This window comes from Thermobia domestica, chromosome 16, assembly GCF_964235325.1.
Source record: "Thermobia domestica chromosome 16, izTheDome1.hap1.1, whole genome shotgun sequence".
NCBI classification, from domain to species: Eukaryota; Metazoa; Arthropoda; class Insecta; order Zygentoma; family Lepismatidae; genus Thermobia; species Thermobia domestica.
This window is the reverse complement of record NC_137469.1, coordinates 113452841-113480418: the sequence shown is the minus strand read 5'-3', so window position 1 is coordinate 113480418 and position 27578 is coordinate 113452841. Positions and strand designations below refer to the sequence as shown.

The 27578-nt window shown below is 35.3% G+C and overlaps 1 protein-coding gene across 3 annotated transcripts in view; it reads left to right on the top strand.

The window, feature by feature from the left end:
• The first annotated feature begins 16176 nt into the window (after positions 1 to 16176).
• Positions 16177 to 27578, top strand: part of LOC145673353 (transmembrane and coiled-coil domain-containing protein 4-like) — a 77117-nt gene continuing 65715 nt past the window's right edge. Inside the window, exon 1 of one of the 3 annotated variants that reach the window (XM_081742986.1) lies at positions 16177 to 16782. The gene's annotated coding sequence lies outside the window, so the exon portion shown is untranslated. Of the gene's footprint in view, positions 16783 to 16803; positions 17151 to 17334; positions 17537 to 27578 lie in introns of those variants that run through there. The other 2 variants (XM_081742985.1, XM_081742987.1) reach the window with 2 other exon arrangements.

The following is a 27578-nucleotide window of genomic DNA, read 5'->3' as shown; positions in this document are numbered from 1 at the left end:
GAGGACGTATTCTGTGGTCAAGCATTCTTATTTTTATTAGGTTTTCTCTTATGATATAGTCACAAACTATTTTTGAAGATTCGGTTAGTGTGAGTTGGCAATCCAAGAATTAGAGATTCAGAGGCAATAGAATTACTTCCATTTCTTAATAACCTTTATAAGTCATTATTGGTTAAATGTTTTGTCAGGGGCGGTTCAGTTACATCCAGATCAAGTCAACAAATCAAATTTATAATAAGAAGCAGCAAAGTTTATGGAAGGGATCTCAAATCTTTTTATTTATTTATTTATTTATCAACACAACAGGCATTACTGTCCAATTACAGTGTCTACATAATACATAATTTTAAATTACAATAATAATAAGACTTTAACACTTTAAGCGCCAAGGGTCAAAATCAGAATTTTCCTCTTGGGACCAACTACATATTTTCTATTTTCCCTTATTTGGCCATGTGCATAAATTGTATGTACAAAAAGTTTTTACCTGTGGGCCATGTGCATATATTTTCTGCGTGATTCAGTGTACTGATTATGGGCTTGTGTAGAAATTTTCTATACATTTATCGTTGAAACAGATATACTAATATTTAGTACTGGCCCCTGGGAACAGCATATAGCGATAGGCCGTTAATTAGTCGAAAGTTGGTACCATTGCAGGCAGTCAAAGTTCATTGTTGTTAAAAGCTAGATTGTAGTGCATTTCGGTTAACATTACGCTGTTGTGAGAAGCACCTGCTCCGTGTAACAATTCTTTTTCACCTCAATATGGCAAACGAGGACGCAATAAGAGATATTTTCCAAGGAATGGAAAGTGACTTGAGTGAAGATGTATTTAGTAACATTACTAATTCTGATGATCCTCCTTTTTCACCACCCAAGACTGTCAGTGATTCTTCTAGCAGTGAAGAATACGAAGATATCCTTAAGTCATGCCGGAAAAGAAGACGTAGATCAGAGAATGGTGAATCAATATTTAGTGGCCATCAAGTCAGTGATTCCGAAACAGATCCAAAGGAAACCGAATCTGGGACTAGTTCCACAAAAGAAATTGTGTGGTATCCAGTGTCTGGAAACTTGTGTAAGTTCGAATGTGATTTCGATAGTGATGTGACGGGCGAGGTTATTGACATTTTGCAAGATACAAAAGACGTTCTAAAATATTATGAGCTATTTGTTGATGACTCAGTATTGGACTTAATTATAACTGAAAGAACAGATACGCACAGCAATGTATTATTTCTCATATTGAAAACGAAACGTCAACTAATCATGCACGATTGTCCATGTGGTATGATACAGATAAGAGTGAAATACTCCAGTTCCTAGGTTTGATTTTATGGATGGGTTGGATAAAAAACCAAGGCCGTGTCCAAAAGCGCATAGTGAACACTTGGAGGATGCACACTCGAAGTCTACAAATGGAGTGCATACTAAATAGTGTACACTTCGTCAAATTAGCTTTTGATCCACACTTGTTTACAGCGCCTCATCGTGGTGGAATGTTGAACATTGATAACAAAAGAAGTAAGAATCTCGAGTACTAGAAAAAATTAACATGCTTTTTTTTTTAAAGATGAATGATTTTCCAGTTATATTAAATATAAATATATCGTACAGATTGACAATATGGGATAACCATAAAATGACTTAAGAGTTTCTTTCATGTATGCCAAGAGGTTCAGCTTTGCCGTATCTGCAAATATTTATCAGCATAAAAACCACTACTAAACTATTGGCAATGTCCTATTTTATTAGGCATGCTTGCGAGAGGGAATATTTATTAATCCCCCGGAAGAAAAGTACCACTGGTGGTTAGGGCGCTGATGACACTGATGCAAAGTAGCCTTTATTGCAGGTGAAAGTAGGTAATTTGCAAGAGCGTTAGGACACCGAAGGTACCGAGGAGAGTGCTATTAACAATAATGTGGCTCATAACTACTTTCGGAGAGAGTTCATATTGGGTATAATTCCTTTATGTACGGTAGATACACAACAATGACACTATAATTGTCGTCGTTATACTCTATTGCTTCAGTTACAGGCATACTGATTAAACTATTTCTACCATATTGTGCTAATGTTGAAGTTCCTTATATGTTACCCTTTCTTTGTGAATATATAGATTTTACCCGTAAATCTTCAAAACAGTGCCTCAATATTCTTAATCTATACCAAAAGTTAACACTTATAAGGATGACAAGGAAAGAAGTGGTGGAGTTGAACAACATGAAGACCAAAATTTACAGGAAAAAGCTATTATGTCACTACGAAATACCAATTTATAAGGATCACGTGTACTCAAGGTTGATAACCCTAATTAAAATATGTTAAAAAATAAAAGATTACTATTTTATAAGCCCGCTTGAATGAGTTCTGTACATTGTATACACTTCAACATTTGCGTGCACTTCACTATGCTTTCGGCGTCCTATATCTTTCTTGAAATATACCCGCTGTGTCTCCTACATGCTTCCCACTACGAAAATGGTTACTCAGTAACGAAACAAATCGCCTCGTCCAAATATAATCCTAAAAAGCTACTATTAATCTAATAAGAATTTTATGAAAATTAAGAGACGGTTTTATGAAAAAATACAGTATGCAATGTAGTGGCTCTCATTGTTCAACTATACGGAAGGAATTATTTGTTCATAATCAATTCATAATGGGCACCGTAATGGGATTATATAAATTAAAAGGAAGGCAAGTCTTTACTTTGGCCATTTCATTCAATGAATCGTTCAATGAACCCATTCGTAACCAAGACTGAAAAGAACATCCCCTGCGAGCCTCTGACCTGCCTTCACTCGCTAACGCTCGCTCGGCAATAATATGAGTATTAAATATTAAGCTTTGGTATAGAAAGGAACCTAGTTATTAACTTATATATATATATATATATATATATATATATATATATATATATATGAACTAAGAGGCAAGTTCTCAAAACCGGAACCAAAAGATTAAATCGCTGAATCGAAGAATCAAAAAAAAAAAAAAAAAAAAAGTAAAGACTTACCAAGAGGAATTTGTGAAATCTTTGATAAATGTGGAGAAAGAATTTTTTTTATCTGTATTTCATTTTTTGGCAGCTGTCAAAAAAGCAAAATGTGTGGTAATTGGTATATTACAGTCTCTTAAGTGCAAGGAAATATGGTAGCTTTGAAAGGAATTTGTTTAGAATCAAAACTAGAAAATTAGGCCTATCTACCTACGAATTAATATTTGCAGCTGCAACTGTAGCTGTAGGTATAGATAAATGAATAAGCTAGGTATTCATTATTCTATGATAGAGTTTAACATTTTAATTCATACGCCATTAAAATTTGTCATTTACGTGCAAATAGCTCCATTACCGATAGTTATTTCAATTAAGCTACATAAACCATGTAATATTTAAACACAAATGAATTTATAGCATTATTAAAGAAACTATTTGGTTGCTTTCCCTATACTATTTTAAATTCCATTGCATATTCATAGAACACAACGTAAATACGTTTGTTATTTGCGTAACATTTTTATATTCCACTCGTAAAATCACTAATTTGTATATTTATCAAGTAAACTATTATTAGATCAGCCCACAAATATATTCACCTCAACAAAAATATTAAATATATGTCTTTTAAAATTTTATTAAGTCACTTTGACATTATTTTTGTTCCTACGACGAAGAACTCCCATCTTAAGTACGCAAGTGTGCTAACGTAGTGTACATCCTCGCACACTACGTACTATGCACTCGCAGACTTGTGAACTTGGACCTTTTGACGCACACTAGGTGACGTCAGTTCCGGAAATAAGCGTACTTCGAATGCACACTTGTATCTTTTGGACACGGCCCAAATATCAGGAAATACTGGTCTAAAAGCCCACTATATGAAAACAATATTAGTAAGTGTATGCCTCGAAACCGGTTTGAACTACTACTTAGTATGTTTCATTTCTCTGATAACGAATCAGTGGAAAACAAATCTAACCGAATGCATAAGATCAACCCCCTTATTGCCATGCTGAATGAAAAATTCAAGACTGTGTACATACCCGAACAAAATGTATGTATTGATGAGACAATGGTACCGTTTCGAGGAAGACTTAGTTTCAAGCAGTACATACCAGGTAAGAGACACAAATACGGACTGAAATTATTCAAGCTTTGTGTCAAGGGTGGATACACTTGGTACGTAAAACTCTACGGAGGAAAGGAGGCCATATCAACAAAGCAAGCTGTGTCAACAAAGATAGTGATGGAAATGATGAGTCCATTATTGAATGCCGGTAGAACGTTGTTCAGAGACAAGTTTTATACCAGTGTTGCTTTGGCTCACGAACTCAACAGCAATCAAACACATTTGATAGGACTCTTGAGGGAAAAACGGAAAGGAAATCCAAAACCAATAGTTTCAGCGAAACTCCAAAAAGGTGAAATGATCGCTCTGCAAAGCAATACCAATGTGATTGTGGGGAAGTGGAGGGATAAGCGTGATGTTTTATTCCTTTCCACCAAAGATGTGCCAACCATGGCAGAAGTTACATACAAGCACAACAAAAAACCTTCCACGATTTTGGAATACAATGAAGCAAAGTCGTATATTGATGTATCCGACCAGATGGCTTCTTATGCAACAATAACACGGAAGAGAGTGAAATGGTACCGAAAAGTGGCAATAGAACTACTTACTAACGCGGCTGTAGTTAATGCGCACGCAATTTTCAAAAAGGTGACGGGCGAAACTTACCTAATTACTGACTTTCGTGAAAAGCTTTCCCTTGCTTTGATATTTGGTAAGAAAGAAGACACAGTTCATCCCGATGGGCAACCTTCTTCAAGAAAACACATTCTCCAAACATCAGATAAGAAAATGCGTCGTTGTACAGAATGATATACCAAGCTGTCTCAGAGCTTTGAAAGAGCACATGCAGCGAAACATTCTAAGCAAGTTTCAACCATGTGTCCCGGGTGTTCAGAGGACAAAGCGATTTGCCAAGATTGCGTTTTTGAAAACCACACTGTACGTTTGGAAAACTGAAACAAATGGTGATTTCCCTGCTAACTCTTGAGATAAACTGCCATTTGTTCTTATATTTTCTTATCAGAAAATCTTTGTTACCTCTTGGTTTATAAAAGCTAAGAATAAATATTTAGAAAAAAATAAGAAAAATGTACTTGTTTGAAATGTTATCTCCAAATACTTCTAAATTTCGAGCATTATAAGGACTTATTTAGCCAAACTTTTGAAATAAATTTATCGTAAATTTCAATAACATGAAAATTTACTTCTCAGTTTTATCCCAGGGGCCATGTGGACATAATTTATGCATACTCGTATTTTCGCAAAAGTCATCATAAAATATAATCAAATGTATAGAACACCAACAATATTAATATTTTTTAACAAACAAAGAATAAAAAAGAGAGAAACGAAACAGAAAAAATTAAATTTATGCATTGGCCTCCAGCAGAAAACAAAAGTGTGCATAAGATATATGCAATGGCCCCCAGGAACAGGAACATATGCACATGGCGCTTAAAGTGTTAATTAAAATAATACAGTTTCCTTGATTCTTATTTTATTATTATTATTATTATTATTATTATTATTATTATTATTATTATTATTATTATTATTATTATTATTATTATTATTATTTGATTTTTATAATACGCAATATTAATCTTTTGAACAACTTTTCAGAACTATTAAATACTAGCATATATTACCCGCTTCGCTGGGTTGAAATACATAATTTAAATGCACACTGATATTGCTCATTTTGAATCATTTTAATGTATGTAATCCCTCCTCATACCCCAAGTGTCAGGGCTGAAAATTGACTTAAACAGCATCAGAAGTGTCACTGTTCATTTCGGCGACCACAAGAACTATAGATTCAACAGTAGTATCTGTCGTTTTTGACCATTTATATATATACATATATATATTTCCCCCACCCCCATATTGCAGGCCATGGCATCGGAAGTGTCACCGTTCATCTCAACGAACCCCCAGAAATGTGGATTCAGCACTAATTTCGGTTATTTTCGATTATTTTTAAATATCTCTTCCTCCCCCTCCACCGAGTTGTGGGTTTGGATTTGAATTTAAACTGGATCGAAAGTACCACTGTTCATCTAAGGGATCCAGAAAACTATAAATTCGACACTGATAGTGGCCATTTTCGATCATTTTTATATATCTCTTTCTTCCCCTCTCCCAAGTGGCTGGGCTGATTTTAGATTTAAACCGGATCGGAAATGTCACTGTCCATCTGAATGATCCCGAAAACTATGGATTTGACACTAATATTGGTCATTTTCGATCATTTTGAAATTACCCTTCCCTTCCCCCTCCCCTAAAGCAATCCATCGTCAAAGTGAATAGTCTAAGGCAATCCCTGCCCCTAAACTCATGTATGTTGAAAATTTGATTGAGATTTTTTTTATTTATACGTCCCCCTCCACTCCCCCTCCGCTAGGATCTACCGTTAAAGTGAAATTGCAAATATGTTTTCAGATCCGAAAATCATGTATCTTGAAAATTTGATTGAGATCGGTCGGATAGTTCAAGAGTTGTTAAGTTACAAAAATAGTCACTTTCAGTCTTATATAAATTGATTTTTATATATCTCCTCCCTCCCCCTCCCCTAGGTTGCACCGTAAAAGTGAAGTGACAAAAACATCCCAGGTCCGAACCCTATCTATGTTGAAAGTTTGATCAAGATCGGTCTGGTGGTTCAAGAGTCATTAAGTTTAATTTATTTTTTATAGATTCTTCCCTTCCCCTCCCCTCCCCTAAGTTCTACCGTTAAAATGATATGATAAAAACCACCTCAGGTCCGAACCTCATCTATGTTGATTTTCTTAAAAGATCGGTTGGGTGGTTTAAGCGTGATGAAGTCACAAAGACAGTCACTTTTATTTTTACTTTTTTTTTTACATATATCTTGCCCCTCCCCCTCCACTTCGTTGCACTGTAAAAGTGAAATGAAGAAAACATCCCACGCCCGAACTTTATCTATGTTGAAAGTTTGATCGACATCTGTGGGGTGGTTTAAGAGTTATTTTTATTTATTTTATATATTTGTCCCCTCCCCCTCCCCTAAGCTTTACAGTTAAACTGATATGATAGAAACCACCCCAAGTCTGAACTTCATCTATGTGAAGAATTTGGTTAAGATCAGTTGGGTGGTTTAAGCGTGATGAAGTCACAAAGACAGTCACTTTTATTTTGACTTTTTTGACATATATCTCCCCTCTCCCCCTCCCCTTCGGTGTACTGTAAAAGTGAAATGAAGAAAGCATCCCAGGCCCAAACCTTATCTATGTTGAAAATTAGATCGAGATCGGTAGGGTGGTTCAAGAGTTATTAAATTTTATTCATTTTCATATATTTCCCCTCCTCTCCTCCCCCTTCCCTAAGATCTACTGTCAAAATGAAATGATAAAAAACTTCCCAGGTTTGAACTTCATATATGTTGAAAATTTGATTGAGATCGATCGTGTGGTTCAAGAGTTATTAATTCACAAACATAGTCACTTTTATTTTTATATCTATTGATTTTTATATATTTCCCCCTACGTTGCTCGTCAAAATCAAATGATAAAAATAATTCCAGTCCCAAACCTCATCTACATTGAAAATTTGATCAAGATCGGTCTGGTGGTTCAAGAGTTATTAAGTTTTATTAATTTTTTTATGTCCCCCTCCCCTAAGTTTTACTGTCAAAGTAAATAGATAAAAACACTTCCAGGCCAGAACCGCATCTACGTTAAAAATTTGATCGAGATCGGTCTGGCGGCTCAAGAGATTAAGAGTCACAAACATAGTCACTTTCAATTTTATAATATAGATATCTACATCTTTGTAATCCTTACTGATTTTATTGTATGTACCACAAATTCTCCATTTAGGTGACATATGTAGTGCATTTGTACAGCGGCGGACACTTCTAAATGGTACAGCCATATGGAGATTTACGGGTAAGGTGTACCATTTAGAAGTGTCCGCCGCTGTACGTGCCTTCCTGTAGTCAAACAAGCCACTATTTCCCTTGCGTGTTTTGAGGATTGGAACCTGGATAATTATCTTCGCAATTATGTCTGTACAGTCTATTTTGTTGTATATACAAAAGTCTGTGTACGAAAATGAGGTCGTTCAACGTCTGTCTTTGTTCAAGTGTCGTCTGAAGTGTAAAGTTTCCAAGTAAATTATCATATGATTCATATTTTGGATAAAATCCTGTCCTTTTGTATGTGAGAAAACGTATGAATTTGCTTTGTAACTTTTCAATTTTTTCACTACGTGTTTTCACAGAAGTGTTCCAAATAAGTGAGGCAAGTTTGGATCTTACGTAAGAAAAGTAAAGCGTTTTCCAAGAGTTAACATTCGTAAATTCATTGGTTGTTCTGATAAGAAATCCAAGATTTCTATATGCATCCTTCGTAATATTTGCCACATGATGCGAAAAGGTTATTTTTTTGTTAAATATCACACCTAAATCTTTAATTGTATCTATTTTTTTTCATTTTTTTAAAATCCCTTTCTCTGACTGAAATGGTTATGTTCTCTGTCAGCTCCTAGCATTGGTACAAGTAAATTTTCTGGATTAACAAAGAATCAATAATTCTGAAGGCATTTATATACAATATCATTAGATTCAATATCATTAAATTAATATGAAAAGCGGGCTTAAAAATTTATTCAAGCGCGGGCACTTTTACAAGTGACAAAATTAGTTCTTTTACCAAAGTATGTATCCATAGTACTATCTTCCAGAGACCTAACATTCAACCTATCATAAGCAGAAATACTGTTTCCAATTAATGAGTGAATCATAACATACCCATTCCAAAATAATATTCTTAATCATTGAAGGGAACAAGATGAATCACTTACAACATTTATTAATTTTTATGTTTTGGCAATTAACATTGGTCCAAGATACCGCTGCCAATTTTGAGAGAGGTGCACTATAGTACTTCTGTCCAATAACAAAGGAAGAATCAATATTTCCATTTATATGAGCTTGTGCTTAGTAAAGCCTCATCTTAGTTAGAGAATAACTGGTTAACCCTTTTAGGATTTATATTATTTTTTCTTACCATGGCGTAGTGTTGTCTTGGACCGCTTATTTAGGTTCTATAACAGGTATTTAAGCCGGATTTTTTTTTATTGGTCAAGTCAAGCATGGACCAAAGAACACCTCAGACCCGTTTTGGAACCGGGTGGCGTTGCCAAGTGACGGCGGAGGGACGTGACGTTTTTCAAAGAAATAGTAGCTGTTTGACTGAAAGTCTAAAATTTACCTCAGCAATTGGGAATCCTAAAAGGGTTAATACACCTCTCCCAATTTCGGATGGACTGTGTTGGTCTATCCTTTAAATTTGAGAATAATAATAATAATAAAGATAAAATGTATAGGACAAGGTAGGGATGATCTTCTTGTCTCCTTCCATGAAAAAAAAACTGGAAACAATATATGTAATCAATATGTTTTCACATGAGCATTTTTAAGGTACCCATGTCATACTCAAGAGAATAGGCCCATGTACTCACACGTATGACTATATGGTGGAATAAAACACCATCTTAGAGCATAGATTAGGAGGAAAACAGTCCATGTGGAAAACGTTTTGATTATATATACCTTTGCAATATTTTACCCATGCATGGAGACAAGATGGACCATTCAAATTTACAGAAGCATATATCTTAGTCGTATAGAATATTTACAAAATTTTATTTTCTTTCAATTCTCAAATTTGGTACCTCTACCAAAATTTCAAACGGGTATATGACAGAAATTGGACCAATGTACCATCCATGAGATCATATGACGCAATAAATCTTCGTCTTAGAGGATAAAATGGGATGAAATGAAATGTTTAAGCTTTACGTCCCACGGTTATTGCCGGCTAGACTAAAGCAGACGGTGATGATGAGAAATGAGTTAAATGGTGGAATGAAGAAAGTGGGAGGAAACGGTAGAACCCCGAGAAAACTCATGCACACGGTGTTTGTCCACTACAAAGCACATTTGGCGCGAGCTGGGATCGAACCAAGGAACTCATGCACCAGAGTAAGGGAGGGTCATGAAGTGGCTCCGTTGAGATCCGAACGAGATAATTGTGTTTGCATTTGATATGTTATAACTAGACGAATCCCAAAGCTATACGTGCCACCCATGGGCGGCGATTAGGGGGGGCAAAGGAGGGCAGTTGCCCCCCCCCCTCACTTTTTTTGAAGTAACCCATTAATGTATATAGTTTCATTTGGAAATGTAAAGTTTTTGTATGTATTACTGGTTAATAGAATAAATAATGCCATATAACATTTGCCGTTGCATGAGTAGGTATTGGTTGTCTATCCGTGGAGTAAAGGAAGCTACAGGAATTGCGTTTTAATTGCTACAGAAATTAACCTATTGGAGCACAACAATTCTAGTATATTTTCACTTCTTCTTACAAGGGCTCGACATGTTAGTCAGCCGCTTTGGTTCTAATTGAGAGAACATTTCGCAGAAAAAGAAGTATTTCACAAGTTATTCTTTAATGGCACAAAATTTTACAGTTCCTAAAATATCTTTTCTTCTTTCTAAAGTAAGGCATATTAATTAAAAAGAAAGTAATAAGAACCAACTTCTACTTTTTCCATTGTTTTGCAGTGTAATATACGAGCGAAGTGTTGTGTTTAGGGGTGTACGAGTGTATATACAATTAAATTTAGTGAATTCAATATAGTTCTAGGTTTTAGGATTATTTTGTATAACTGGAGTGTGGAGTGATTCTAAGTATTGTTGTATGTTGATGAGTTAAAAGAAAGTGAAAACTGCACCTAATAACAACGCACATGTTTCGGAATGTTCCAAAAGCAAATATTTCTTTAAATGTTGTAGCATATGCTTGTAGTATTTTACTGTCTTTCATTTTCTAAGAGTAATAACATACACTTAATAGCATGTGTGGAATTAAAAATTAAGTTGTTCACTAATCCCTAGTTTCAATGTAACTTGCAAAACAAACATCATTATTCATTACTATGATTAATATTATCCTTTCTATTTATTTGTTTTGCAAATTTGTTATTAAATAATCTGATCACGCAATTTTCCAGACAGAATTTTAAGATGTTCATGAGCAAGAAATCAAATTTCTTCTTACACTTTCGTTGTTTAAGAATACAAAGGGCTAGTATCTACTTGCGTTGCTCTTCTCAATTTATGAAATATATATCAAAATATGAAATAAGATATACTGTATTTTAACTGAAAAATATGGTATCCTATTAGTTATACAACCTTTCGTAAAACAAAGTGTTAGGAACAACCAGGAAAACTAACATTTATATACAAATATTCAGATCATGTCTTGCCCCCCCACTTTTAACGTCCAACCGCCGCCACTGGTGCCACCGGACGGGATATCGTGAGTCACAACATATTTTGTAATGTAAAAGCTACAAAAAATTACCTGGCAGAATAGTTTGAATCGTCATTTGCCCGGAAAAAGTTGGATAAATGGAAAGCTCGGCCAACACGTATCCGATCATTTTCAAGGACACACTTTTTGGGACAAAAAAAAAACTTTGCCCCAGGGTCCCTTGCAGGGTTCCAGACGGGATCCAACTCAAAATGTTTAAATGGCAAGTGGGGTTAAGTAGCACATCGTTTGAAAACTGTTGTAAAATGAAAAAAAAATGGAGCAAGTCCCACTCTCTACAATAACCCTGTGCAAAATGGCGGCGGGTCAAAATGTAAACAAAAGCTTAATTGAAAATCTATGTCCACCTTGAATCCAAGATGGCCGCTTAAAACCTATAAAACCTATGTCATTCATACCAATAGTACAAAACTAAATCTCTATTTTTCTCTATTATGTATTTAGAAACAATAGGAAGACTAGAGAACAATTGAATTTCGATTCACTTCAACTATTATTTCATTCCCTAACAACACATATATGTTTTGTTCCTAATGGACGTTCGTCATGGTTCTCTCGATATCATTTACGTGAATAGAACGAATATACGATGAACACACAACTCTGACTTCCTATTCATACTGCTAAACAAAAGTTGAATTACTTCGGGTATTTTTTAAAATTTTGTTATACGTAGTTCATACATAAAGGACTTGCTGCACCAGTCAGGTTGGAGGCTCTATTGTAACGTATTCGTGATGGTTACATTTGTATACCATTCGTTGGTTTGCTCGCAATATTTCAAGCAATACCAAATATACAAAAAACATTCGTTTACAAGATTGGCGAGCAGTACCAAATCACGTGTAAATCATTTCAGTGTATCAAGCTGCTCAATGTTCGTTACGATATTCCAAGAAATAGCATATTTATATGCAAACGCATTTTTCACGCTGGCAGCTATATTGAGTTACAGATGATACTCTTTGATATTTTGTGGATGTTTGCTGTTAACCATAAACGTAAATACCACATTTCGCTTATGCAACACCAGTAATTTAAGTTGGACATGCGTTCGATACATAGTACGGTATTTTGAACTCAAGATGTTGCGTTTTTTAATATTTCGCATCTTTTCGTCACTTACTGATCAACATTCATGCCAAATTTGGTTTTCCTAGCTTCAGCAGTTTGGTATGCCTACCCTTTCGATATATGTTTTAAGCGACCATCTTGGACTCAAGGTGGCTATAGATTTTCAATTAACTCTTTGTTTACATTTTGATCCGCCCGCCATTTTGCACAGGGTTGTAAAGAGTCGAGTCTTGCTGCATCTTCTTTCATTTAACAACAGCTTTCAAACGATGTACTTAACCCCTCTTGCCATTTGAAACTTTTTAGTTGGATCCCACCTGGGACCCTGTGGGGTCCCTGGGACAAGATGTTTTTACTTAAATCGTTGTACTATGAAAATAATGCCACGTTTGGTTCCCTGTTTACACATTTGCCTCATTGTTTCCGATTTATAGGGGTGGCCATGGACTTTTCAATTAAGTTTTTGTTTACATTTTGACCCTCAGCCATTTTGCACAGGTTTGTCGTAGAGAGTCGAGACTTGCTCCATTTTCTTTCATTTTATACCAGCTTTCAAGCGATGTGCTACTTAACCCCCCCCCTTGCCATTTGAAAATTTTGAGTTGGACCTCTTCTGGGGCAAAGTTTTTTTACCCCCAAAAGTGTGTCATTGAAAATGATGGGATATGTGTTCTCCGAGTTTTCCGTTTACCCAACAGTTTCCGAACAAATGACGATTCAAATATTCTCCCAGATAATTTTTTGTAGCTTTTACATTACAAAATATGTTGTAACTCACGATGTCCCGTCCGGTGGCACGTATAACTTTGAGATTCGTCTAATTATAACATATCAAATGCAAACACAATTGTCTCGTTCGGATCTCAGCGGAGCCACTTCGTGACCCTTCCTTGTGAGACACCGCGGCCCCGTCTCAGAGGATAAAATAGAAGACTTGAAGAAGGGGTTTTATGTACTCTTCTCTAAAATTAAGTAGTGAACCAACGTGCCAACACCAAAATTTAAATAGGTTTGTCTAAGGTACCCCTGGACCTGGCCCTTCTGCCAGGGAAAAATAAGGGAGACTAAGCTTCCAGTATATTCGCATTACAGGACATGATCGAAGAGATACTTGCGTTTGTATCCCATTCAAGCATCTTTACGGGGATCGAACCCGGCAAACTTGCACAAAATATATGTGTGCGTTGGTCACTAGACCACGAATGAGCATTATAGATAAGGTGGAGCTATGCAAAATGTAACCCAAAGGGAAAAATTAGTTGAAAGTTTTCTCATCGTTTATAATATTTCCTAATTTCTTAGTGCTGTCTTAAGAATTTGAAATTATGATTTGGATAACACGAAGTTTTGCAAATTTGACCATAAATGAAGAGTTAAACTTACCCCTATTATTCACCCCTTCATCTTTCGAACTGCCGCATGTATAGGTAGAACCGCACGTAGAGCTCATGGGGCAACAGACCAATTTTGGCAGGAATTTCGAATAGTTTAAGAAAAATTCTACATTTAGACAGTTCATGTACCTCTTCGTCTTTTCTCCTTTTATTTCACTTTAAGTTGTTGGCTAAATAATAGACTATCATGGCATGCCAATGGTATGATAGTAAAGTGATAGCTTTAATAGAGGTTTGAGGGAGGAAAAAATCGGTATTGCGTGTAAAGAATTAAAATTTACAACGGGTAAACTTGATTAACCAAATTCCAGAAATATTCCTTCCAAACTATATAGTATTCGTTCTCTGTAATATTGTATAAATCCATAATTATGCATTACTTCACACCTTCCATGCTGGGCAAAGGCAGGCATCTTAAGGAAATACACCTATGACATGGACCATCAAACTTGTGTTTTCTCGCAATAAACTTAGACGGTATTTCTCTCTCTGATATCTCAAAATATTGAAAAGTGTTTGAAGAAATATTTTAACGGACAATTTCAATTTTATACCAATACTAGCATATATTACCCGCTTCGCTGGGTTGAAATGAAAATTTTACTGCACAACTCCGTATCTCATGTGTTTAGTACCCCCATGTTGCGGGTCATGGCATCGGAAGTGTCACCGTTATCTCAGCCACCCCAAAAAATGTGGGAGAGGAAGTGGAGAGAGAGAGAGAGGACATTAGAAGAAGAGGGAAAGAGGGCGTTTTCAAATTTATTTATTTCGTCTTTTTAATCATACATATTGCACAAGTACGTGCGCTTATGAATTAGACTCGTCGAGGGTATAAAGATATAAAACATACATACATAGTTATGACAAATACATACCGGTTGAATTAAACTATACATCTACGATATAAGAAGAGTACAAAAAATATGTTTTCAATGCTATGAGTAGGCAAATTCATTCACACACATCTGAAAATTCATTTTTGGAATAAAAGCAGTGCTGCAACAGATATGCTTTCTTTAATCTCTTCCTTTTTGTTCTGTTCATTGAATGTATTGAGGAAGATTATTATATAATATGGTACCCATAACCAGGCCGGTAGCCAGCCCAAAAATGTAGGGGGGGGGATCCAAAAATATTATAGTTCATCACCATATTATAGTTCCTTTCCAAGCCTACCGTGAAAATTTTAGGGGGGCCCGCAAAAATTTAGGGGGGCGCCCCCTAGACCCCTTCTGGATACGGGCCTGCCTATAACCATTGGATTTTTGTTCGTGCTGTTTGCTGGAGATTTCATCCTTACGCATAGTATCATATTTGTAGTTTGATGGTGTGTTAAAATAAGTCAATGTTGTTTTTAATTAACAAAGAGTAACATTCGAAATATGTAAAGCGAGGGAAAAGGCAATATTTTAAGTTCCTTAAATATTGGCCTACATGTGTTGTTTATTTTGGCCCCTACTATAGTTCTGAAAACCCTTTCTTGAATCACGAGCAGCATATTACTTTTTTTTGGGGAATTTTCCCAGAAGATTATGCCATACGTAAGTAAAGACTGAAAGAGCCCGAAATATAAGTTACGAATCGTGTCTGGTTGTAAAACAAGTTTGATTAATTTTAATGCATAGAGCATTTTATTGAGCTTTTGGGCCAGTGAAAATATATGCGTTTTCTAGGAGATATTGTGATTTAGCCAGAGTCCCAAAAATTTGGTTGAGTTTGGGTGAATTAATTTATGATTATGTATATAATACATTGAAACCTTAGGTGGGAGGTACGGTGGCTCAGTGGTAGAGCGTTCACCTCCGGCGCTTGCTGTGCCTGGTTAGATCCCAGCTCGGGCCGTGTGGACTTTGTGGTGGACGTGCTCGTGGTTTTCTTCGGGGTTCTCCCGTTTCCTCCCACTTTCTTCATTCCACCATTTCATTCGTTTCTCATCATCACCGCCTCCTTTAGCCTAACCGGCATAACCGTGGAACGTAAAACTCCAAGATTTCATTGCAAAGATTTCATTGAAACCTTAGGTTTAAAACGATTGAATAACTAGAAGCATGTCTATTTCATCTGTGCCCCCGGAAACTATGCTAACTATACTTCACCCCCCTAGCGGATGAAACCCTCCCTTTACGTAGGAAAAATAAGTGAATGATCTAAGGTATTGCCAATTTGTGATTCAGTCGTGTGGTCTTGACGAGTGAAGATCGTAGACTACTTAGAGTGGCTAACAAGATAGAGCGCAGCGAAGTCCGTGAAATAATTCATTGTGGCAACGCTTCCGCATCCAATAATTGAAAAATCTCGGCCGCAGCAACTTATTCCTCCTCTTTCGAGGGAGGTACGGGAAATCACATATTGACAGCAGTGCCAGCAAGGGCACAGTTGAAATTAGTCTATTTAGTTACATGTAAATATTACTTGAATGCCATGTTCTTTCGACTACACGCTGTTACAAATATTTTACGTCAAGAAATTGTAAACTTCCATTGCAAGAGTTTTATTTTTAAAACTTTTCTACACAATTCTCAATTACATATTTCAAATTCTTAATGCAATGGAACTTATACTGTAAATTATAAATGTTTTGATTTTAATTTTATACGATTTTTCGAATATTCGATTTCAATTTCTCGATACTTATTGCTATACAAATTTTAAATTCAATTAAGGCAGAGTTTCGATTTTGTTAAAGGAAAGTTGATATATCTCTGACTCTCAGCTGTTTATGAAGCAGAAAAAGGATACTACAATTTTGCTTACAAAACATCAAAGGTTATAGTTAAGGAGCCGTACTTCCATTTAGGGAAGGACGAGAAACGCCATACTTTCAGGAATTATTCATTGACTATCTAGGATGTTAAAAAGCAGGTAATAGACTGAGTTCTTGCCCTTGTACTTAGGGTGTTTAGGTAGTGCAACAGTAAGATGTATCCTCGTGCACGGGAGACGAGAAGTAGCTGTTCTTAACTATTACCACATCAAATTCTCTGTAAAGAAGACAGAATTTTACACCAATAAAATCTACCAACTAATGTCAACTTATTTTATCAACACGAGTTCATGTATATCATAGAATTTTCACGTGAGAAATATGTAAGTGCACGGACTTGATTTTGTTCTATACTGTACACTTTTATCAGCTGGAAACAAAACACAACTAAAAAGCGTAGGCCTAAACTAATAGAAATACGTGGAGCAGGATGGGAGCAATTATAAGATCAGGATAATCATTACAGGTAATATTTAATGAATAATAATTACGTGTGAATGTTAATTACGTATAAGAATTACATGTACATGTAGCAAGTGGTTCAGGTAATTGAATTTTAAGGTAATTCAGGTAAGTGATCCTTCCTCATTGAAAGAATCATGGTGGCTTGCTGTCAGTGTGGAAATAAAATATTTATATGCAGTCCAACTAGAAAAGAGATCTCTTAGATATGTGTAATTCTTTAACTAAATATATTTATTGACATTTTGTGTCGATAGAAGCGCCTGACAAGTAACATTACGGAAATACACAGCGATCTATTCAAGCATACGATTCGCATTGCATGCGTTACACCCTCCGTGTTCTTGGAACAAGCTGTCACTCCCGGGAATTTATAACCATGAAGTATTCGTAAGTTGACGTTGGATGCAGTCAGAATTTTGGGTGTATTTACAAGTGATAAAGTGTAATTTCTTATTATGTGTGTGGCAAGGTCATTTGAAGCTAGTAAGATATAAATTTGAAGACTAATTATTTTTCATGATTGTGTAAAATATAGGCACTGTCGATATACCGGTAACATGGCAAAGGAAATTTTAAGTTGACAATCAATTTACTTCTTTAAAATTAATTTGAGTGGTATATATTTTGTGTGTGTTTGATAATTAAGTAACTCAATCAGTTTCTAAGCCATAGCTTACGGCAAGCACACCTGCTGTCAAGGTGTGTGGTCACAGGTTCAGATCCTGCTCGAAGTAAAATGTACTGAAGATCCTAAGCGGTAGTTAAAGTTTTGTTTTAATTGTACGTTTCGCTCTTTATACTTACGATCCATAAGAGTATAAAGCAAAAATCTCACTAATTTCGGGTTGCCAGACGTCCCGGTTTCCAATGAAAGAATTAACTGTTCCGAAAAAGGCTTTCGGGACGCCTGTTTGTCCCGGCTTTCGTTCTTTAGATTGAAATAAAAATCAACCTGCAAGAACTAGTATGTCTCACATAAAAACGGAAGGTAGTATTTCTGACTCAAATGAAGACGCAACAAAGGAAAACAAAAATTATCTCTTCAATCATAAATGGAAAAGTGTGTCGATAGAATTGGTGTAATATTTAGGGCCTGTTAAACACAACAAATCGGAATTCGGAATACCAGGGACACCAGGCAGATTTCTTTCTGTTATCTTTTCACACTCTTTATACATACTTTGTGAGCTTCATTTGTGTTGATTGTATTGTTGATTGTATTGTGTTGATTGGAGTAGGTCCATGCCTGATATAGCCTCGCTGCTGAACAGGACGTTAAACTCAAAATCAACTCAACCCTATACTAGGATTTTAGGAAATGTGAATTTCAGGGTGAAAAATGACTTTAGTGGAGTCCAAATTTGAATAATGGTATGAAAAAATTTGTTTATCATATCAAAATAATTTCAAAACTGAAGTGAATCTAGTGTCACACAGCCGAGCATCCATTCGAAAGCTTATGCCCTGACCTGATTTGTAACGTACATAATTATATAATTTCTTTGCCTTTTCTTTGTACGGGTATTATTAATGGTAAATTTTAAATGGATTTTAAAAGTATTTTCAAAGAAACGCTGAAAAATTCATCAAAGCGTAAGATTTGATTTGGTTTTGGTTGTGTTTTGCGTCCTTGATCAACACCGAGGCTATGAAGGTTAGAACGTAGTATTAACCACGACTGGGACTTGTTTCCGATGCAGCGGCGGATACAGAGATCACCATACAAGATGATCAAACTTCACAATATAGCCCGTACACTATCTCAGCTCTCCTTGGTATCTAGTGGCTAGTGCATTTGTCTCTGGTGTACACAGCTCAGGGTTTGATTCTGGATGGGAGAGCATAAAACATATTATGTTTCACAATATTTATTTTCATCAATCATTCATCTCCTTTAGCTTTAAAGGACACAACCATAGGACGGTAAACTAAGAATTGACGGGGGCTAATTTGACACTAGACAGCTCTGAAACAAGGAACTGAAAATATACGTAGGAGTGGGAAATAAACAATAAAGTAACAGCTCTAACTAATAAAATGGACATGCATTTGTGCACCCAGTATCATTAACGCGCGAGCCGCTTCCTTATAAACCCCGGAGTCACTTTGCTGCGTCTCTGCCCTAAACCGTATTATATGCTAGTAGCTTGTAGCTAGATACTTATTTTTTTTTAACTGACAACACACTTTACTGAACTTTCAGGACATCGCAACATACTTGTTTGATATTATTATTTTAAATAATAATAATAATAATATCTATTATAGACCTACTAGTGAAACGTATTAGTTTTTATAATGACTCTATATAGCACTGAGCATTATCGCTGGCGCTGGAGTTGTTGACTGGTGTAGTCTGTTTCGATTTTAACTAATTATTATTAAGTTCTTCATGGTTTTTAAATTCTAAAATTTCGGGACACACCTTAGGGGGCTGCGTGACACACCAGTGTCTCGACCAGTATCGGTTGAGAACCACTGGTAGAGGGAAATAAGATGCTTCCAGTTAGCTCTGAGAAATTCGTATATGGTATATAGTAGTTCGTCAGTGATAACACTTTGGTAATGACACACACACGTGTAACGCAATTAGTATAGTTTTTGCAAAATTTTTAAATTTTAAAACTGCTCCTGATAGCGAATACCTTACTAAGTGAAGTATGGTACAATTAGAGTTTTTAAGACTCTATCTATATTATTTCTATCAAAATAAACCTGCGCGGTGTTTTGTAAACTGTTCTTATTTAAAAAGAGAGCATATAACTTTTTTTTTCCAATATATTAGAATTTAACGTTGGATAGGTTTCAATTTTTATTTTCCTTTAAAAGCTGCGTACTTTAAACCATTCAGTAACAATACTTTGCATTTTGTGAGAACATGTAAGTGATTATTGGTGCAGTTTGTACTCACCGAAGCACCCAAATGGTCAAGATGGGCATTTTAACCATAAACGTTTCAGCGAAGACTTCTCGCTGTCATCAGTACGAAGGTAATTTTACGTTGCTAGAAGAATCAAATTATCTGTAACATAGCTGCTGTATACAAATAATTTAAATTCTCAGGTGTCTTCTTATCCATTATGACTGTACTTAAGAATGTTGGCTTACTTTGTACTCTTCTTCTTTCATTAATTGGATATTTTGACCTACATGGAGATAATCTTCATCATCGGCTGATTCTTTTTTACCGAACTCTACATTTTCTAATGTGGTTTTGATCTTACTTAAAAATACGATTGTTCGGGAAGTATTTCGTAAACTTTGTTGCGATTTATACTTTCATCTATTCACTGAAACCATAATTTTATGTATCCACTCTTTTATGTACAAAACTGGTTGAATCAATTACAGGTTTTGTGCAATACCACACTTGTCTTTTTCTTTGTGTTACTAATGAAATTTTCACTTAATTTCACTTTTGTGATTATTGTGCACACTTATTCCTATGAATATATATATATATAAATGGGAATATAGGACTTCTTCCAATGAATGTATATGATACGCTTAAACTGTTTTCTTTGTTTTTGTTAACTGTGTGTAAGTTAAGTGTCCTAAAATCTTATTCTCAAAATATTAGTGCTTCTTGTTGCGAAATCCATCTTTTAAAGAGTAACTAACTGAACCTGCGCTGTCTACTCAGCGCATCGTTCGGTTATGACCATGAATCTCCTTCCCTCTCTGCATGACTCCTTACTCACATAAGTAAAGGACAACAGACTCACAAAGGAAGCGAATTGCTATGTATAGATGTTGGAGTGAGTTTGTAGTGAATTTGTAGAAGTAACACGATATCAATTGGATTTTTTTTTCTAATAAATCCATATCCGTCCGAGTACGCCTCATTGCGTCTCTTGAGGCCTTTGAAGTTGCCAGCATGGAATAGGTTTTGCCATTCAGATTTAAGCAAAGCACCTGCAATCTGCGTCAATTCGCCATACGTAACTTCTCTACTGGTTACCTGACATCATTCTTTCGGCCTGACAATGTTAATTTCATGGTCTCAAAATGGTCCCTAAAATGTTGAATAGAACGATAACGACACGATTTTTGAAAATTTGAATGATAACTGGACAAAATCTACACAAAATTTGAAATCGACCAGTTAAAACAGCTAGTTTCTAGCACTTGTGGTTTTCGAGATCCGATTGTCGAAAGGATTGGAGACGAACATAAACCTAGGATTGTAATATATAGACTAGCTGAACCTGCGCTCTCTACACAACGCATCATTCGCATATGAGCATGAATCTCCTTGCCATTCCTCACAACATCTGTACATGTCCCTTTACAGACAAAAGTTAGGGATGTCGTGGTAAAAATCGGCAAAGGATACTATAAAAGGGAGATTTTTTTTCGACTATTTTTTCAATCTCGGACCGTTTTCAAGATTTGAGCCTACTTCCGGTTGAAGTTTCTAATTCATGTATGATAAGTGTATTCTCTCTTCTTGTCTGCGGTATGTAAGAAGCAAATACATTATACACAATTATAACGTCAATTATATATAGTGTTCATTGGGCAAAACACTCCAAAAATAAAGATTCATATTAAGACTGAAGAAATGGTTATCCTTCCTTTTTCATTATTACTTGGCCATGAAACAAACGCCTGAGACATATACAACCCCAATATACAACTATGTGGTGTTGGAATGTATAATGCATAGGATATGATGCTTTAGGTTTTTTTTTTTTTTAAATTTCAACACTTCCAGTGTACCCGTAAAAATGTAATAAAGAAATAATGGCCATGTTTTTTTTTAATTATTTTTAAATATTCAGTTAGAACTGGGCAATCTACGCAAAATTTGCAATCGATCAGTAAAAACGTCATCTTTCTAGAGCCTGTAGTTTCCGAGATCTAATTGTCGAAAGGATTGGCCACAAACATATAGTCTAAAAGAACTCCAAAGATGGCAGCACAGTTCATTTGCATTGCTTTTGGAGAAGGCTTAAAGGCTTTGAACAATAATTTTAAAACATAAACTTTATGAAAAAGATCTATTTAAATAATTTATTTAAAGTACACACACTTAAAATGTTTGTCTTTGTTAAACGTGGAATCACATATAACCGTAAATAAAAGATTTGAAAACCAAAGTTATAAGTTGGAGTTCAAGCGTTTTTAATTGCTATTGTAGCATTTTAATAGATAGATGATGATTTTCCAGAACTTTTTGGTGTGTAAGAAGCGCCAAGCCTTCTAGTGAAGATGACCTTGACTACTTCATGGAGGGCTTGCAAACTAAAATGGGACAGAGTTTTCACGTCTCTACTATTTATAACTATGGTTCAATATTTTAAGTCAGTAGCCCTAGTGGTGAGCAACATGAATTTACAGTCATTAAGACCAACCATCTCTGCTACTGAAAACTAATGACACTCAGACACGTTTAAGTTGCTTTAACATCTGTAAGATAAACAACAACATCCCATTCCTGCAATAGAACGAACATAATCATATCTTATGTCTGTACTTACCAAACTGCCGATTGTAAAGTACAGGTTCTTGGAATTGTAATCTTACTTCCAAAATGATTATAACTAATTTATTAACACCAAACATGTGAGTATATTCTGAAACACTACCAGTACTAGCATCCTACTACAGATACTCCGCACTTACAATATATTTAAAAGTACATATATTTAGTTTATATTCACACTCTTAATCTTGATAGAAATAACGTTCCAGATCATTCACAGTGTAGTTCCTTATACTGTAATTGCGATTAAACGTTGCTAGAATTCTTTTCGATAGTTGTAGACTTCCGTATTTAACAGCAATATAATTACATCAACTCTTCGCTGAGGTAACAATCAATAGCAAGGTCTTTCACCTTTTTAAGCGTTTGCAGCTAATCACAAGTCATGTTTTATATCGTTCCGTTTCATTGATTAATAGTTAATTTTATAGGTCTATGTAAAAGGTCTTGCAAGAACAAATTGTATACATTTTCTTCGTGAGCGGAAATATTAACAGATTTTAAGTGTTGTGTACCAATGTCGTTTAAGGGTCTTCACTACAGCGAAATTAAACTACCGCTAATTTTAGAGTTTTTCTGTACTTAATATCTTCAAAACAAATACAAATATTCGAAAAGCAGAAACGTAGTGAACTAGACAATACGATTTTGAATGTGATACCGTTATCACAACTCATCTATCTGCTTTCAATTTGCAACTGTAGATAGATTTTTTGCGGTTTCTGTAAATAGCGGCATACCAAAAGCAGATAGTGAATTGTGGTAAAGATATCCATGCAAAACCGTATTGTCTAGGCATAACCGTGGGACGTAAAACTTAAAAGATTTCATTTCATTTTTTGCGTATTGTCTAGTTCACTACGTTTCTGTTTTTCGAATATTTTTGTTTGTTTTGAAGATATTTACAGAAAAACTCTCAAATTAGCGATACTTTAATTTCGCTGTAGTGAAGACCCTTAAAAACACAATCAATACTCAACGAAAAGTATATGAATCATTTTATGAGTATATTTCTTTCAGTCGTAGTAATATCTTCATTTACATTATAAAAGCATAAAATTTTGTAAGTTCCCCAGATCAATAAAGAAGGATATCCGCCCGTATCACCGTTTTATATGCACACTACAGTCTTGTTACCATGTTCACTAAGAGTAGTTGTGACACATGCCTAATTCGTAGGTGATGGTAGTCGCCAAACCCACGTTTCTACTACACGTTCTATCATGGACTTCACTTGTTTCTCCTAACGTCAATATCCAAGTGTCCTTCGCCTAACCTGCTGAAGAGTTTTGTATCCAAAACTACTGGGATGCTTTCCCAACGTAGCAGTTTCCTTATGGCACACTTGTGACTTTAAAAGCTTGTTTACACCTTAACACTATCAAGTTTTTAAGGTTTCTTCACTTTATATGAGAATGCCATTTGAATTAAAACTGCACCCATACTAGATTATGTTATTAACTAGATTTTTGTATTTCAACCTACTCAAAATCTTTTCCCTAAATACGTAAAATTTATGAAAATTTAGTTTTTATCCTATTCATTGAGTATTGATATTTCATCACCGAGGATCCGATAGGTGCTGCCTCTAGTGAGAAATTGTGAATCAAGCATCGGTACGTACTTGTAGTGCATGACATATAAACAGATCTTCCTATGACGAATATTACATTTTTATAAGAATAATATAGTTTATATTTACATAAAGACAACATCTTATAATCATGATATATACAAAGTGTTTCAAAACAGCAACGACAACTATTGGGAGGTGATTCCTGACAACAAGACAAGACAAAAAGTATAGACCAACTTGGGTGCACAAATGCTTCTTTTCGGAGTTATAGGCTGCCGAAAACATGAAAAAAAATAAACTTTAAAGGTCCATAGCTTCAACACTATGAGACCTACCGTAGTCGGGTCAAAACTTCACTTAGGAACTAATATGTGCCCTATCCAAATATCCATGTTTTAGAATCTTGTGGTACTTCCGCAACAATTTTTATAGAGATAGTTGGTGAGTACTTCAAATTATATGCCCGTAGCCAAACTCCATCTATAAAAATTGTTGCGTGAGTACCGCAGGACTCTAAACATGAATTTTTGGATGGGTACATATTAGTTCCTCAGTGAAGTTTTGACCCGGCTACGGTAGGTCCCATAGTATTGGAGCTATGGACCTTTAAAGTTCATTCTTTTATGTTTTCGGGAGCCTATAACTCCGAAAGGAAGCATTTATGCATCCAGATTGATCTATACTTTTTGTCTTATCTTGGTATCACGAATCACCTCCCAAACGTTGTCGGTGTTGTTTCGAAACACCCTGTATATATTTTACAATTCTAAATAGTGGATGAGATCAGATGCCTTTGTTATATTCAGCTGTTGTTTACCTTCGGACGGTTTTTTTTTCTTCGACCAGAATGTCAGGTCGTCATTTTGCACTGCCAGATGCTAGGGTTGTATTTATCTTTCTAAATTAGCTATTAAATAATTTAGAATAAAGGTGGAATGGGACTGCATGTTATTCCATGAGTAATTCTGGTTTACGTATGTTCTTCATACAAAATTTTCGATAAGAAGAATATTTTCAAACAAAATGTCAAAAGTAGTGTCGAGTTCAGAGGGCTCGCTAGACAATCAAATAGTGACGGTTACGGCTTTTGTCAGCTCATAGCGTCCTCCTGTATGATTTATAACAGTTTTAGTATTGCTTTGAGAAGTCGGAGGCAGCAAGAAGCTCCAGGATGTATGTCTCCAGCTTACAAGTCATTTACCTATGGGAAAGTATTACTATGCCCTACTAAGTATTGTTTTCTTATACACAGCAGAAACCTTAGAGCTTTTTGCCCAAGTTTCATAGATGGAAACAGTTGGAATTCAATACTTCAGTGAACTTCTAGCATTATGAGGATAGCTAGCTTCTCTATCTGTATAGATTTTCACCTAAGCTGAAGATTTTTTTTATAACGTAGTTCCTTATCATACGAATTGTAAATGAATACAGCAACTTTTAAATATTTTTACGAACTATATGCATTTATGAATAATAAACATATGTAATTGACCATAATTTACATATATATTCCCTCAGTTAATTAAAATATTAATATGCAAGCTATAACATGAAGGTCTGCCCTTCACATGTGATCTCGTGTTGTTTGCTGAAAAAAGGATAACACTGGTTCTTAACTGTAGAAATTGTATGAAAAGTTTATTATTATTATTAATAATAATAATAATACAAAAGTTTTAATAAATTATCACACATTTTGTATTGTGTTTATCTAAATATTCACAGGATTATATTATCCAATCTGTGGTCAAGTTTACCCCTATCTAAATTAAGTTTGCATCCCTTGGTTCTAATGAAAAATGACTGAGAAACATTTCTTTAATTGTTGGAACAAGGGTATAAAAGATAGTAATTTCAATGGTGTGTCCTGTTTCCTGTAGATGTCTCGACATGCCGAAAGTGAGTTCTTCACCCTTAGGGTCTCTGTGATGCTCTTTGATTGTGGTAGAAATGTTTCTCGTAGTCAATGCCTGTGTATTATTATAGTTGCAAGAAATGCTGTAAATCCTGGTGAAGCTTATTCATTCTTGAAGTACTTTCTGTGTGTTGATAAATCACTTTCGAAACTGTTGCCAAATTTTACCAATGAATTAACTTGAGAGGTGCTGCCTGTTTTCTTGAGCCTTTTCTGAAAATGAATTATTTCAGTTTAATATCCCATGATTATGTCCATGAGACTAAATGAGACGATGATTAAGGCAAATGAATGATGGTGGAAGAATTCGTGGAATGAGAATGTGGGAGGAAACGAGAGTCACGGACATAATGTTGTCTACCACAAACCTACTTACTTGGCCGGGAATAGAACCAGGACCTTACGCAGCAGAAGTAAGCGTTCTACCACTGAGCCACCGTGTCCCCCCATTAAGCCTTTCTGAGATCCCTGGCCATAGGGGTAAGAATACTATTTCTTGTCGACTTTCTGATGTTAACTGGTCTATTGAAAATTCCTATGCTGGTCTTTTCCATTTTTCAAGGTGTGCAAGCCGAAATTATTTTTTGTTCCTAAGTCAAACAGTTTTTAGAGTGTTTCCGAAGATCTGTTTCTTCTGTAGAATACCTGAAGTCTCTCAGAAAGAAACTTTTCCAAGCATTTGCCTAGGTGAGATGTGAATATTCCGAAATTTTGTAAAGAAATAAAAAAAATTAAAGACTGGGGTGTAGAATTTATTCTTCAGTATACGTGAATATCTAGAAAATTAAGACCATTTGCTTACTTTTTCTGTAGCAGATTTTTATGCTTTTGTTAATACTGCTTGAGTCTAACGAGATCGGATTTTTTTTTTTTTTTTTTTTTGATGATCAAACAGTCGTCAGCATAGCGAAAGAACCTGATGAATTTCTACTTTTCTTTCCTGAGGATTTGGGTTTCGAATTGATCTGTTCTATATTAGCAAGGAGAGGAGATAATTGGTTGCCCATTCTTAGACCATCTTTTTGTTTATAAATTTTCTCTTCAGATTGGAAATAGCTGTTATGGAAACAGCATTCTAGAAGTTTAGGTATTTCGTAGATGATGAGATCTGATACGTTGTTGTGTTATCTTGTGTTGTGTGCAGGTTATTGCTAAATTGATTGGCATTGAATTAAAAACTTATGTAAGCATTGACATCCAACGAAGCCAAAGGTAATTCATTTGTATTAATCAAAGGTTTGATATACGAAATGACTTCCAATTGTTTCTGACGAAGTGTTTGAAGCTGATTGTTTTCAGAAATATAAGAAGTTTATATTTGGCAAATATAATCACTTAGCCAAATTATACGTAGGATAATTTCTACCTGAGATGATAATTGTGAGAGGAACGTTTCTTTTGTGAATTTTCGGAAGTTCCGAAAATAAAGAATAAAGATGAAGCGTCTACT